Source organism: Diceros bicornis, unplaced genomic scaffold (assembly GCF_020826845.1).
Source record: "Diceros bicornis minor isolate mBicDic1 unplaced genomic scaffold, mDicBic1.mat.cur scaffold_268_ctg1, whole genome shotgun sequence".
Classification (NCBI taxonomy): domain Eukaryota; kingdom Metazoa; phylum Chordata; class Mammalia; order Perissodactyla; family Rhinocerotidae; genus Diceros; species Diceros bicornis.
Window position 1 is genome coordinate 145,120 of NW_026691144.1, and position 16,309 is coordinate 161,428.

A 16,309-nucleotide genomic window follows, 5' to 3' on the forward strand; every position below is an offset into this window, starting at 1 on the left:
CTATTTTTTTTAAATGTTGACTATGCTTTTGTCAGAACCGATTAACACCAAAGCATAGACAGCAGCATAGAGATTGAGCACAAGTACTGGTCATCTGAGAAGATGGATCATGTTCTCATAACAAGGATGAAGAGGATGAAAAGATTAACTCCACTTAGTACATGATCACAAAGAAACTCACCAGCAGAAGGATGGTCTGGGTGGCCCTTTTCTCTCTAGAGGCTTTTGAGGAGAGGCTGTTGCTGTGAATGTGCTGGGACCATATCGGATGCCTGAATAAGTGAATCATCATATACGTACTTGGGACCATCATAATTCCTACAAAGAAGTAGTCCCTGGATATCAGAGTGGGAAACAGGCCACTGATGAGTAGAGATCACTGGGTAAAGTGAGCAGTGTTTACTGAGAATCAGAAGATTAGTCTGGGTCACATTGGAAGAAGCAACAGTGTAGATCAGGTTACCATTGCAAGATACACTTAAGGACCATAGGAAGAAGAAAATATGCACAATTTAATTTGTGAATTTATGTTTCCACCTAGCCAGCCAGGATGTGCTGGGGCTGATGGTAATGGCCGAGAGCATGCTCAGGAGGACTACAGATGGAGATACATCTAATCACCCTGCTTACAAGAAAATACACCTTACATTTGAAGTCCTTCCAAAAATTTAGTTACTAAAATGTCTGGCGACACCAAAAATACTAAAACGAGAAGCATCAGTATGCACATGAGGGTCAGGGGACTGTTGGTGAAGTATGTAGACTTCTGACTAAGACACAGAATTGTGAAGATTCAGAAGAAAAGGAGGAAGCTGTTCGTTGAGGATCCAATGCCAGCTTGGAAAAGAAACTTTTCTTAATGGTAACGTGAGTGGAAAGTGTGTTCATCTTAATGGCAAAGATGAAACGTATATTTTGTTTGTCTGAAAGAAATAAAAAACATCAATATTACTTATTTCTTGGTCGAAGTCATATTTATCATCTTTTTGATTTCATCCAATAACTTTTGATATATCCTAAATATCTCCTATAAATTCTAAAATAATCAGCCTCACTATTATTTTACATGTGCAATATTATAATAGATTTGAGAAATAATAGGTATGTAAAACCTACATATTACATTTTGACTCATAATCATGCCTGAGTAAGGTGTCCACTATCTATACTTCTTTAATTCCTGGGTATTCCTCTTTAGTAAGCATTTCTTTGTTATTTTTCCTTCTTTTGTTTAATATTTACCACCCATAACGTTGATAGGCACAGAAAAATTATTCAGTGTTTTTTGTGCAAGTGAAGTGAAGTAAGTGGGAAAAGATTCACCAAAAAAAAAGAGAACGTTTCCACGTTTTCTGGAATTTGTAAAATTCTGACTTATTTTCTATAACCAACGCTTGGGAGAGATAATGGAGTAATTTCAAGAATTTTAAGCAATTTTTTGGGGGGTTTCAAGTGAAAGGAGACTGGAGTCCCTTAATGTCAATCTGTTTTTTTAAAAAGTCCTAATGGGACATGACAATATTCAAATCCTATATTTGTTTACTGTTACTTCTGTAATAATTTACTAATAACTTGATGATTTAAACAACAGAAAATTTTTATCTACAGTTTTGGCAGTCTGAAGCCTGAAAAGATTTCACTAGTTTAAAGTCAAGGTCTCTGCAGGGCTGCATTCCTATATGGAGACTTTAGGGATAATCTATTTCCTTTACTTATCATACTTATAGAGGCCACATATTTCTTGGCTTGTAGGTCCCTTATAATTTCAAAGCCAGCAATAAACAATTGAGTCTTTTTTACATAGCCTCACTCAGGCACTGTGTCTCTTGACCCATTGTTCCACAGTTAAGGCCCTTTGTGATTACGTTGGGCCCATCCAGATAATCCAAGCTAATCTATCTTAAAGTCAGTTTATTAATAACTTTAATTCAACCTACAAGTTTAATTCTTCTTCAAATAATCTAATATATTGATAGGTACTGAGAAGCAATATGTTGACATATTTTGGGGGCTATTATTATGCTTAGCATTAGTCCTCTTAATGTTATCTCCTCAAAATCGTCTTGACTCTCTCCCAGGTTAGTTTCCATCTCACATACCCTTTATGAAAACTCTCTTCATCTCAGTAGGGAATTTCTAAATTTCAACTAAATTATCAAGAGCATAAACACAACTTTTCTCCACCTTATGATATCCATGTGGTGGCATCAAAATGAACAAACATTGATCCTTTTCTTGAGACTGTCCTTCACACAGGAACACACACCAAAAACTTGAAAAATACTTAGGTCACCAGTAGTAAAGATTATTCCCTTTAACTCTTCTAAGTGATGAAATGTTTATTTATTTATTTATTTATTTATTTATCTATTTATGTATTTATTTATTCATGCATACTTATATATATACATACTTTGGTGAGAACATTTATTTTCTACCCTCTTAACAAATTTCAATTAAAAAATACAGTGTTATTGACTACAGTTGCACCCTGTTATACATTAGATTCCCAGAATTTATTTATCTTATAACTGAATGTTTGTACGCTTTTACTAATTTCTCTCTATTTCCCCCACACCGCAGTCCCTGGAAAACACATTCAACTCTCTGTTTCTATAAGATTGAATGATTTTCTTATATTTTTCACACATAAATGATACCAAAGAGTATTTGTCATCCTCCGTTTTGCTTATTTCACTTCGCATAATGAACTCCAAGTTCATCCATGTTGGCACAAATAGAAGGATTTCCTTGTTTTTAAGGCCGAATGACATTCTTTTGTATATGTATCTATATACAACATGTGTATATATATCACATTTTTTATCCATTCTTCTGTCAACAGACACCTTGTTTCCATACCTCCTTTAACTCTTAAGCAAGATATATCTAACATCAGAACCTATTGTGAAAATTTCACTAAAGAATTTTAAAAATTATTTTCATGTATCACTTGCCCTGGATGCAAGCAGCAATATTGTCTCCAATTAACTCAATCTAGAGTTTAGAAAAAATCATATGTATAACATCAAAATAAAGAAAAAAAACTAACATTCTTTCATATTCTTCTTTTGAGGTTGGTGAATGTTTGGTTGTGTTTTCAAGGTTACTTGAAATATAAATATAAATGTGAAGGCAACTTTACCGTATTTGTTTATTACTTCTAAAAGTTTTCTGGTGGATTCTTTAGGGTTTTCTCTATATAAAATCATGTCATCTGCAAATACTGACAGTTTCACTTCTTCCTTTCCAAATTGTGTCCCTTTTATTTCTTTTTCTTGACTAATTGCTCTGGCTAGGACTTCCAGTACTATGTCAAATAGGAGTGGTGAGAGTGTGCATCCTTGTCTGGTTCCTGTTCTCACTCAAGTGAGGCTCCTGAGTTAACTGATGCTGAGCCTGGATTGGGGAGGACAATAGATCCCATAAATTGGAGTTACCAGGCAGAATACAAGGGGCTTACTTACGTTTCAATTTCAGATATAAACAAATAATTTTTTAGTAGAAATATGTCCCAAATATTGCAGAAAATTTTGCATGCAAATACACAAATATTTCCTGCTTATACACACACAAAAATTTGTTGTTTAACTGAAATTCAAGTTTAACTGAGTTTCTTGCATTTTTGTTTTCTGAATCTGGCAACTCTACTTTGGAATAATTGTGGGATTTGGAATAACATGGTACAGACTGTGGAAGAAATAGAATAGGATAAAAATTTATTGATGACACATGTAAATTGATCAGAGTGTAAAGGAGAACTGGGTTTGAACTGATTCATAAAAAAATCATCATTCTTAATTTACAACACTGCACTCACGTTGAGAGGTACAATGAGGTGCTCATGGGTTTGAGGGTGAAGCCCCTGAGCACACTCAAGAGACAGACAATGCAGATCATGTTCATTTTTATTATAGTGTCTATATTTTACGTTAAAATTAAAATTCTATACCCCAACGAATATAATAACTGTGAATAACTATGGGAAAATAACACCATTAAATAAACCAGGAATGAAATACTGATCATAAAACTGATGGGCCTAGATCAGACACCTGAAGGAAAGAGAAAGAATGTAATGAAAGTAAGAAGTCATTTTTAAGAAACTAAACACTACTTTATGAGACAGCAAATATTTTATTTTGAGAAAATGAATTTTGGTAATTTTTTTCCACGTCTTTATAACTACATTTTATATTTAGGATTGTTTTATTTATGAATGATATCATTTCTGTACAGGTCTTTGCACTCTGTCTGGTTTTGATAAAATTATATAACCTCCATCATAAAATAACATATCAGGCTTTACTATATTATTACATGAATCAATAATTTTATTTTCACCATCAATTTTGTCATGTTATATGAACAGCCTTGTAAAATCTGTTATGAGTGATTTTACATCAACAACATAAAGCCATCATGAGAATTGCAGGTGGCAAGTAGCAAGAGTTAGCAACATGGGAAACACAGTTGGCAATTTGGGGAAGGAAAATACTTTCCAATGTAGGTGAGTTCCATCAAAAGACCTTTATGAAATGTAACAATACTAGAAGAATATATAATAAGCATTACATACTTCTGAATAATTGGAATACATGTACTATTCTTTGGCAACTGAACAAAGTGTACGATGCAGTTGGAAGCACAATGTTTGCTGACAAGATAGTCATAATTGCAACCCACTTAATTTTCAGCTTTCCTGAGAAAAAAGACAGATTGTCAAAGTGTCACTGCAGAGGTCAGATACAGAGAAACAAGGCGATGAACACTTATCACGTGGTACAAATTTTAAGAAAACTAGCAAATTGTGTCTGGAAATGTGTTTTTCTACTTACAATCAATAAGATACCAGAAAAGTTTAATAATGTTTTTGTTTCCTAAGGGCTTGTAAAGTCTTCTAACATAACAACCCTGTGATTCACAGTAACAACAATATGAGAGTTATAACAATTACTAACTATATCAACTGTTGAATTTGGAAGAAAATGGAGACCGTGTTTTCTGTTTCCCAGACACTCTGTTCAGGATCAATTCAGGCCAACAGTCTCAGACATTCTCTCTCTTAAATGCCTGCAAATCTTTGACCTTTTAAGACAAATGTTTTCCAGACAAGCTTAAAATTCTCTAATATTCATAGATATTAATAGGGGTTTTATATTAATCAAGTTTCTTGAAATTTTGAAGCCCTCTTGAGCCAGAAATTGACCATCACCATCATAATCACTTTCTCCATTTTGTTTACAACAGTATCCTGATACCATCTTCACTCTCTTCCATTTTAAAGACATGTGGTACTAAAAACAAAAGAAAAGAAAAACTATCTTTACTGATACAGACAATGTCAACATGAAACTTTCACAATTCAACCATTAAATTGAAATTTACTTGCCATTTTTTGTGAACATATGCTCTAAAGAGCAATTTATAATTTAAAACTTTCAGAAGAAGCACTATATATTAACTTTGATCCTACACTCGTAAAAGTGCTACAATATGTCAGACACTGTGCCAGACATAGACCAAAGGTCTCTCAGGGTTTAGATGTTAACATTTAGAAAATGGCTATAATAACTTCAATATATTTTTTAAAAGAGAGAAAAAACCTATTAAATATCCATCTCACTTTCTGGTTTTTCTATTTTAGAAAAGGAACTATTAAAATTAAGGGCCTTCTGTATATCTTCTTTGGAGAAATGTCTGTTCAGGTCTTTTGCCCATTTTTTAATTGGGTTAGTAGTTTTTTTTGTTGTTGAGATGCATGAGTTCTTTGTATATTTTGGAGATAGAGCCATTATCAGATGTATGGTTTTCAAATATCTTCTCCCAATTGTTAGGTTGTCTTTTCATTTTGTTGATGGTTTCCTTGGCTGTGCAGAAGCTTTTTAGTTTGATGTAGTCCCATTTGTTTATTTTTTCTATTGTTTCTCTTGCCCGGTCAGACATGGTGCTTGAAAATATGTTGCTAAGACCGATGTCGAAGAGCATACTGCTTAGGTTTCCTTCTAGAAGTTTCATAGTTTCAGGTCTTACATTCAAGTCTTTAATCCATTTGGAGTTAATTTTTGTGTATGGTGTAAGGTAAGGGTCTACTTTCATTTTTTTGCATGTGGCTACCCAGTTTTCAAACACTATGGTTGAAGAGACTTTCTTTTCTCCACTGTAGATACACAGATGGCCAACAGACACATGAAAAGATGTTCAAAATCATTAACTATCAGGGAAATGCAAATCAAAACTTCAACGAGATATTACCTCACACCCGTCAGAATGGTTATAATTAACAAGACAGGAAACATCATATGTTGGAGAGGATGTGGAGAGAAGGGAACTCTCATACACTGCTGGTGGGAGTGAAAACTGGTGCAGCCACTATGGAAAACAGTATGGACATTCCTCAAAAAATCAAGGATAGAACTACCATATGATCCAGCTATTCCACTGCTGGGTATTTATCCAAAGAACTTGAAAACACCAATGCATAAAGACACATGCACCCCTGTGTTCATTACAGCGTTATTCACAATAGCCAAGACTTGGAAGCAACCTAAGTGTCCATCAAGGGACGAATGGATAAAGAATATGTGGTATATATACACAATGGAATACTACTCAGCCATAAGAAATGATGAAATCCAGCCATTTGTGACAACATGGATGGACATTGAGGGTATTATGCAAAGCAAAATAAGTCATAGGGAGAAGGTCAAATACCTTATGATTTCCTTCGTTAAGTATTAGATAATAACAGCAATAAACAAACACATAGAGACAGAGACTGGCTTGGTGGTTACCAGAGGGGAAGGGGGGAGGGGAGAGGGCCAAAGGGATAATTTGGCACATGTGTGTGGTGATGGGTTGTAATTAGTATTTCGGTGGTGAACATGATGTAATCTATGCAGAAATAGAAGTATAATGATGTACACCTGAAATTTCTACAATGTTATAAACCAATGTTACTGCAATAAACAAACAAAAAAATAAAATAAAATAAAATTAAGGACCTTAGGGACAACTTGAAAATAGAGTATAAATAATGAGTTAGTCATAGAACGTTAAAATTATTTAGAAGTAGGTCATTGGAAATCATTTATAAAGGTGTTAAGAGCTCTCGCCATCATTTCATAGCCTCCGATCCAACCCCTTTCACTGAGAACTCTGGAACTTCTGATAGACAATTACAAACTCTCAACTTCTTCTCAGAGCATTCTCTCAAATTCTGTGTCCTATCTGAAACCACTCTTTCCCCCACAGTCCACCTACATAATTGCTGTTGATTCATTTACACTCCTTCTGACATCCCACTGCTATTTCTAAACACTCGTTTTTAAAATTTTGCTTATTTGAAGCTTGTATAATTTGGCAATGTCACCTTCTCCCTCTTCTAGTCATTGTTATATCCTGACCTCATCTCGGTCCTTTTCCATTATTCACCAAAGATATGACTACCTGACCACAAAATTTGTAATCCCTGTGAGTCTTAACTATACACGTCGATAATTCATCCACTACTTGGCTCCTCAGTTCTTTGCTTCCCTTCCATAAAGGAACGGCCATGCTGATCCTTCCATCATCTGACATTTTCTATTATCAATAATCGAAAATTGAAACATCCACCTCTCTGAATACTACCTCATCTTCTTTCAGTTTGCTTGTTCAATTACGTTCACTTCATCTCCCGCAATTATTCTTCAATCTCGTCAGGATGTACAGTGCCATGAGGCCTTTAGCCCTTTCCCTACATCACTTCCTTTTGTATTCACTGTGATTCATCATCCCTCCCAAAATCACTAATATCCTAAACTTCCTTGAAATATGTTTATTGTTGTATTGTTTCTGCACCTTTCTAGAAAAATCTCAATCCTGCACCAATCTATTACCCCATTTCACCATTCACTTAATTGAGCAGCTGAATACTGCTATAGAAAGCTATGCTAGACTAACCTGGCATCACTATAAATTCATAACTAAAAGCCTTTAAAATGTACCAATCCTAACTTACACATTCTCTGTCAACTTTCTTTCCCTAGTGACTATTCCAAATCTTTTCCACTCTTCTCAAACCATGGATCCTCCACATAGTCCCCTTCATTCTCAGTAGACAACCTTACCTCCGACTTCCAGTTACAAATCTATCTTCCTCTCCTTCTCTCTGTTCTTACCTTAAAGGAAGTGTCCTTCCTCCTATCTGAGGCAATCAGACTATTTGCATTTTGGATTATATTACTTCCTGTATTCTCAACTAACCATCCTGTCCCACTTCTTTTCAACGAGATCCTTTCCAAGGACTTTTAAATGAGCTCATCTTAATAAAGGTTTCCCAGAAACCCACATCCCCTTTCAGTTTCTGCCCCATCTGTCCTCTTCCCTTTACCAATATACGTTTTGGAGAGGTGCTGACTCTCAACACAGTCTCCTTTTCCCCACAAATCACTCATTCTCAATGTTCTCCTTTCACTCCACAGAATAAATCTAGCTAAGGTCATAAATAATCTACAAGTGACCATATGACATGATGAAACTTTGTACCTTTGGCTCTCGTTAAACTAGTCTCTCATTTCCCCTCTATCTTTCCTCTTATTCCTTCCCAGTTTCCTTTCTAGAAAAGTTGGGGTTCCTGCCTCTACCAGATCACTAGTTGAGTTTCCCAATACTCCTCACTAGCTCCAGGATAAATACAAAAATGTTTAACATGACTGTCTTAGTTAGACTCTACCAAAGTACCGTGGACTGGGTGGCTTATAAATAAGAGAAATTTATTCCTTACAGTTCTGGAGGCTGGACATCCAAGGTCAGGGTCTTAATATAGCTGGGTTCTGGTGAAAGCCCTCTTGCAAGTTGTAAGCTGCTGACTTCTTGTGTCCTCACGTGGCAAAAAGAGAGCCAGAGATTTCTATGGGGTCCCTTCTATAAGGGCACTAATCTCTTTATATAGATTCTACCCTCATGACCTAATTACCTCCCAAAGTCCTCACCTCCTAATACCATCAAATTGAGGGTTAAGATTTCAACATATGACTTTCTGGAGGACATAAACATTCAGTCCATTGCAATGACCTACATAATCCTGCACAATGTGGTCCCTGGTTCCTTCTCTAGCCTAACATCATACCATTCTTCATCTATCTTTTTATTCCTATCCATTCTTTCTTCCAGTTGCTTGAAATTGCCCGGTTCCTTTTGCAGGGCCTTAACACTTGTTTTTCTCCTCTAATTAAAACTCTTTTCACCACCAATCTCCCCTTCATTTGGTTAATGCTTTTCTATCTCTCAGCTCAAGGATCATGTCCTCAGAGAAATATTTATAACACCACCTCTGCCCGCAGGTTAGGTCAGGTCCCGTTTTTATGTGCCCTTATGGTACCTTGATCATTTGCTTCAGAACGTTGATCCCAGTTGGTGATTATGTATTCATCAGAGTGTTTAATGTGTTTGCCTCATTAGACTGTAGACTCCATAATAGTGTCCCACAGGGCCTTGAGGAGCCGTTCATTTTTCAATCCGTTATTCACACTGTTCTTCAGATTGGACAATTTTTATCTATAACCAATTATATGAATTCTTTCCTCATTCATTTTTATTCTGCTATTGAGTCTGTGTAGTGAATTTTTTATTTACTGTATTTTTTAGTACAAAATTTTTAGTTGCTTTTTTTATATACTTAAATTTAAACACAAAGGATGTTTTATTCTTACGTGAGAAAGTACACATTTCAAACATTAATATCATTCATCAATCAGACTCATTCACGCATAAGAAATTTTTGTATAGCTATTATAAAGTCCCTGACAAATAATTCTAAATATCCTCAGTACGAAACATCGGGTTTCTTTAAGCATACAGCTTGATATGTCATCACCTAGAAACCACAAGGAAGAACACATGGAAGTCTACAAAGGAGCAGCAGGGTTTAAGGGGTAATTTGGATCATGTTGAAATAGACCTCTGCAATAAATTTCTTATTGCATGTTTGCTCAACTCTCTGAGAAAGAAAGTGGTTATATGAACATGAAACAAACCGAAAATCTTGAGATTCATGGAGCTTTCATAGACCCAAACAAATGCATCTGTTTAATATATTATACTTAGCACTTAATGTTATTGCCAAGTTTTGGTTTACACAAAACACTCGTATGAATATCTACAATGTAGCAGTTATTTCTGAACTTGTACTTCTGGAAACTCACTGGGATGGACCAGCATATTTTCCATGCTGTCATTATTGAAAAACATCTTGGCAAAAATAACAGAAAAGTAAACGAGGGCTTTGGAGTATAGTTGGGAAACACATAAAGATTCTGGAACTAAAAGTCACAGAATTTCCTCAGCTAAGTGTTTATTCTGTCTTGGCATAAATACAATGAAAATATTCTAATATTAATCACAATGAATCATATCCCAAGAATATGGGAGCTAATGGTAAAGGGGGCTGGAAGAAGTTTCCTCACAGGCAGAAAGTTTTACGAAACCATTTACAGGGAGTCAAGGTGTTCTACTTTTCTGAAAACATCAAAAATATCATGACGTGTTGAATTATGACAGTGGTTCCTTTTGTCATGGTAAACATTCTTTTTACTCAAAATTTTATAATACACATCTCATGTTCTAATCACAGTTATTTTAGTAGCTACATAAAATTCATTCAGATTGTTTTCTAATATACTTAACCATTTCCCTATTGTATAAGTTATTTACAGATTTTTTAAAGTTATTTTATTGAGGTAATAATGGTTTACAACATTGTATAATTTCTGGTGTACATTGTTATTTATCAATTTCTGTAAAGACTGCATCATGTTCACCACCAATAGTCTAATTTTTATCCAACACCGTATACATGTGCCCCTTTACCTCTTTTTCGCAGACCCCCACACCCTTCCCCTCTGGTACCCAGTAATCTATTCTCTTTATCCATATGTTTGTTTATCTGCCAAATATGAGTGAAACCATGTGGTATTTCTCTTTCTCTGTCTGGCTTATTTTTGCTTAATATAATACCTACAAGGTCCACCCATGTTTTTGCAAATGGGACGATTTTGTTTTTGTTAGGGCTGAGTAGTATTCCATTGTATATATATATACCACATCTTCTTTATGCATTCATCCATTAATGAGCTCTTGAGTTGCTTCCACGTCTTGGCTACTGTGAACAATGCTGCAGTGAACGTGCAGAGAAAGTGCTTAAGTCTCTTTGAATTGTTGATTTAGAGTTCTTTGTTTTTTTCTCTTTTTTTTATTGATGTTTTAATGGTTTCTAACATTGTGAAATTTTGGGTTGTACATTTTTTTTTGTCCATCACCATATATATGACTCCCTTCACCCCTTGTGCCCACCCCCCACCCCCACTGCCCCTGGTAACCACAGTCCAGTTTTCTCTGTCCATGTGTTGGTTTATATTCCACATATGAGTGAGATCATACAGTGTTTGTCTTTCTCTTTCTGGCTTATTTCACTTAACATAATATGCTCCAGGCCCATCCATGTTGTTGCAAATGGGACGATTTTGTCTTTTGATAAATACCCAGTAGTGGGATATCTTTATCATATGGTATTTCTATTTTTTAATTTTTTGAGAAATCTCGATACTGTTTCTATAGTGGCTGTACTAGTTTGCATCCCCACCAGCACTGTATGAGTGTTCCCTTTTCTCCACATCCTTTCCAACATTTGTTGATTTTTGTCTTAGTAATTATAGCCATTCTGACAGTTGTGTAGTGATATCTCATTGTAGTTTTGATTTGCATTTGCCTAAGAATTAGTGATGTTGAACGTCTTTTCTTGTGCCTGTTGGCCATCTGTATATCTTCTTTGGAAAAATGTCTGTTCATATCCTCTGCCCATTTTCTGATCAGGTTGTTTGCTTTTTGGTTGTTGAGTTGTATGTGTTCTTTGTATATCTTGGAGAATAATCCCTGGTCAAACATATGATTTGCAAATATTGTCTCCCAAGTGGTGGATTGTTTTTCCGTTTTGTTCATAGTTTCCTTTGCCTTGCAGAAGCTTTTTAGTTTGATGCAGTCTCATTTGTTTATTTATTACCTTTTCGTTTCCCATGCCTGAGTAGACATGGTATTTGAAAGGATGCTGCTAAGAACGATTTCAAAGAGTGTACTGTGTATATTTTCTTCTTGGAATTTTATGGTTTTAAGTCTTACATTCAAGTCTTTAATCCATTTTGTGTTTATTTTTGTGTATGCTCTAAGATAAGGGTCTACTTTCATTCTCTTACATGTGGCTTTATAATTTTCCCAACAGCATTTATTGAGGAGACTTTCCTTTCTCCTTTGTAGGTTCTTGGGTCCTTTGTCAAAGATAAGCTATTCCTAGATGTGTGGTTTTATTTCTTGGCTTTCAATTCTATTCCATTGGTCTGTGTGTCAGTTTTTGTGCCAGTATCATGCTGTTTTGATTATTATAGCTGTGTCGTATATTTTGAAGTCAGGGATTGTGATACCTCCAGCTTTGTTCTTTTTTCTCAGGGTTGCTTTGCCTATTCAGAGTCCTTTGTTGTTCCATATAAATTTTAGGGTTCTTTGTTCTATTTGCATGGAGATGTTATTGGGATTCTGCTTGGGATTGCATTGAATCTGTAGATCGCTTTAGGTAATTTGGACACTTTGCGTTTATTCTTCCAATCTATGAGCATGGACTATCATTTCATTTCTTGCATATCACCTTTGATTTCATTCAAAAATGTCTTATAGTTTTCAGTGTATGGGTTTTTCATCTCCTTGGTTAAATTTATTCCTAGACATTTTATGTTTTGCTGTTGCAATTGTAAATGGGAATGTATGCCTGAGTTCTCTTTCTGTTCGTTCGTTATTAGTATATAGAAATGCAACTGATTTTTGTAAGTTGATTTTCTATCCTGCAACTTTGCTGTAGTTGTTGATTATTTATAATAGCATTACGGTGGATTATTTATGGTTTTCTATATGTAGGATCATGTCATCCACAAACAGCAAGAGTTTCACTTCTCCTTGTCAATTTTGGTACCTTTTATTTTTCTTTGTTGCGTAATTTCTCTGGCCAAACCTCCAGTATCATGTTGAATTGGAGCGGCAATAGTGGACATCCTTGTCTTGTTCCTGTTCTCAGAGGGACAGCTTTCAGGTTTTCCACATTGAGTATGATGTTGGCTGTGGGTTTGTCATATATGGCCTTTATTATGCTAAGGTACTGTCCTTCGGCACCCATTTTATTGAGAGTTTTTTTAATCATAAATGGATGTTGGATCTTGTCAAATGTTTTTCTGCATCTATTGAGATGATCATGTGAATTTTATTCCTCGTTTTGTTAATGTGGTACATCACATTGATTGATTTGCAGGTGTTGAACCATCCCTGTGTCCCTGGCATAAATCCCACTTGATCATTGTGTGAAGATCTTTTTAATGTATTGCTGTATTCAGTTCACCAATATTTTATTGAGAATTTTTACATCTATATTCATCAGTGGTATTGTCTTGTAATTTTCCTTCTTTGTGTAGTCCTTGTCTGGTTTTGGGATCAGAGTGATGTTGGCCTCATAAAATGAGTTAGAAAGCATTCCATCTGCTTAAGTCTTTTGGAATAGTTTGAGAAGGATAGGTATTATATCTTCTTTGAATGTTAGGTGGAATTCTGCAGAGAAGCCATCTGGTCCTGGACTTTTGTTTTCTGGAAGGTTTTTCATTACTCTTTCAATCTCTTTTCTTGTGATTGGTCTTTTCAGGTTCTCTATTTCTTCTTGATTCAGTCCCGAGAGGTTGTATAAGTCTAAGAATTTATCCATTTCTTCTAGATTGTCCAATTTGTTGGCATAAAATTTTTCATAGTATTCTCTTATAATCCTTTGTATTTCTGCAGAATCTATTGTAATCTCTCCTCTTCCATTTCTAATTTTATTTATTTGAGTCTTCTCTCCTTTTCTTTAGTGAGGCTGGTTAAATATGTGTCAATTTTTTTATCTTCTCAAAGAATCAGCACTTAGTTTCATTGATCCTTTCTACCATTTTTTTAGTCTCTATTTCATTTATTTCTGTTCTAATTTTTTTATTTCCCTCCTTCTGCTGACTTTGGGCTTTGTTCTTCTTTTTCTGGTTCCGTTAGGTGTAGTTTAAGATTACTTATTTGAGATTGTTCTTGTTTGTTGAGGTGGGCTTGTATTGCTGTGATTTTCCCCTTAGAACCACTTTTGTTGCATCCCATAAGAGTTGGTATGATGTTTTCTCACCTTCACTTGTCTCCAGGTATGTTTTGATTTCTCTTTTGATTTCCTCATTGATCCAATGGTTGTTCTGTAGCATGTTATTTAGTCTCCACATATTTGTGACTTTCCCAGCTATTTCCTATAGTTGATTTTTAGTTTCATAGCATTGTGGTTGGAAAAGATGCTTGACATGATTTCCATCTTCATAAATTTATTGAGGCTTGCCTTGTTTCACAACATATGGTCTATCTTTGAGAATGTTCCATGTGCACTTGAGAAGAACGTATAATCCTCTCATTTTGGATGGTATGTTCCATATATATTTATTAGGTTCATCTGCTCCAGTGTTTTATTTAAACCCACTATTTCCTTGTTGGTTTTCTGTCTGAATGATCTATTCATTGATGTAAGTGGGGTGTTGAGCTCTCCTACTATTATTGTGTTGCTGTTAACTTCTCCCTTTGGGTCTGTTAATTGTTGTTTTATATACGTTGGTGCTCCTGTGTTAGCTGCATATATATTCATCAGTGTTATGTCATCTTGGTGGAGCGTCTCTTTTATCATTATACACTGCCCCTCTTTGTTTCTCATTGCCTCTTTTATCTTGAAGTCTGCTTTGTCTAATATAAGTATGGAAACAGCTGCTTTCTTTTGCTTACCATATGTTTGGAGTATCATCATCCATCTCTTCACGCTGAGACTGTATTTATGTTTAGAGCTGAGATGTGTTTCCTGGAGGCAGCATATTTCTAGGTTTTGTTTTTTAATCCATCCTCCAGTGTATGTCATTTTATTGGAGAATTCAACCCATTTACATTTAGAGTGATTATTGATATATGTGGGCCTAAGACTACCATCTTATCTCTTGTTTTCCGGTTATTCTATATTTCCCTTGTTTCTCTTCCCTTGTATTTCTGATTGCCATTTCAGTTTGCTGGTTTCCTGTGATAGTTTTCTCTTTATTTACAATTTGTGTTACTGATCTGAATTTTTCTTTACTGGTTACCATGAGGTTTGTATAAATATCTTGTAGATGAGATAGTCCATTTTCTGATAGCCTCTTATCTCCATTAACCTAAGCGAATCCCATCCCTCCCTCTTCCCCTTCTAAGTTATTGGTGTCAAAAATTATTCTGTTTTGTGTTGTGATTTTGTGATTAAAATGATGTTTATAGTTATTTTTGATAACTATAGCTTTTCTTCCCTTTATCTTTTATGTTGTGTTTGCTAACCTGTTCTGACAGAGTGCTGCACTTTTCTGATTATGTCTGCATATTTATCTCCTTGCACAAGGCTTTGGAAATCTTTGCCTTTTTGTTTCTGGTAGGAGGGCTTCCTTTATCATTTCTTGCAATGGAAGTCTAGTGGCAATGAACTCCTTCAGCTTTTGTTTATCTGGGAAAGATTTTATTTCTCCATTGTATCTGAAGGATAATTTTGCTGGATAGACTATTCTTGGCTGAAAGCTTGTGTCTTTCAGTACTTTGAATATGTAAGTACAATCTGTCCTAGGCTGTAAGTTTTCTGCTGAGAAATCCACTGAAAGCCTGATGGCAGTTCATTTATAGATTGTTCTCTTCTTCCCTGCTGCCCTTAATGTTTTTCCTTTGTCATTGACTTTTGCCATTTTTACTTTTATATGCCTTGGAAAAGGTCTTTTTGCATTGATGCAATTAGGAGTTCTATTGGCTTCAAGTACTTCTAAGTCCAATTCATTCCCAAGGTTTGGGAAGTTATCAGCTATTATTTCTTTGAGCAAGATTTCTGCTCCTTTCTCCCACCCTTCTCCCTCTGGAATACCTATAATCCTTATGTTGTAATTCCTAATTGAGTAGGATGTTTCTCAAAGAGTTTCTTCATTTAATTAACTCTTAGTTCTCTCTCCTCCTCCACCTGATGCATTTCTAAATCTCCGTCCTGTAAATTACTAATTCTGTCCTCCATAATATCAGCTCTGTTTTTAAGGTTTCTACATTGTTTTTTATCTCATTAATTGTGTTCTTCATCTCAAGAATTATTTTTTTTAGACTTTCAATCTTTTTGCAAAAGAATTCCTTCTATTCATTAATTTTATTCCTGCGTTCATTGAACTCTATTTCTGAGTTTACTTGTAACTCA